The sequence below is a fragment of the Meleagris gallopavo genome, unplaced genomic scaffold (genome assembly GCF_000146605.3).
Source record: "Meleagris gallopavo isolate NT-WF06-2002-E0010 breed Aviagen turkey brand Nicholas breeding stock unplaced genomic scaffold, Turkey_5.1 ChrUn_random_7180001974413, whole genome shotgun sequence".
Lineage (NCBI taxonomy): Eukaryota > Metazoa > Chordata > Aves > Galliformes > Phasianidae > Meleagris > Meleagris gallopavo.
Genome location: NW_011233820.1, coordinates 1 through 309, shown reverse-complemented (window position 1 = coordinate 309; position 309 = coordinate 1). Strand labels below are relative to the sequence as shown.

General features: G+C 48.2%; 1 non-coding gene across 1 annotated transcript; it reads left to right on the top strand.

Moving 5' to 3' along the window:
• Positions 1-56: 56 nt before the first annotated feature.
• TRNAI-GAU lies at positions 57-128 on the top strand. The gene has a single exon. It is a non-coding gene; the product is annotated as a tRNA-Ile (tRNA).
• Positions 129-309: the final 181 nt, after the last annotated feature.

The window sequence follows — 309 nt, the reverse complement described above, 5'->3', positions numbered from 1 at the left end:
CGGTCGATAACCGATAGGTCGTAGGTTCGATCCCTACACGAGGCACCATGTATTATGCAACTGTAGCTCAGCGGCAGAGCACACCCCTGATAAGGGTGGGGTCGCAAGTTCAATCCTTGCCAGTTGCACCATTTTTAACCTTGAGTGGATAAGAGTTACTAGTAAATTCTTGTTTCACTGAAGCGCCTTTGATCTCAATAGGGGTTTCCGGACGCGGGAATGCTCGAATGGCAGGGCAAGGGCAGGTAGCTGGTCTACACTTCGCAACGACCGATATGGCCAAGGTTGAATTAATTTAATGTTTTGATA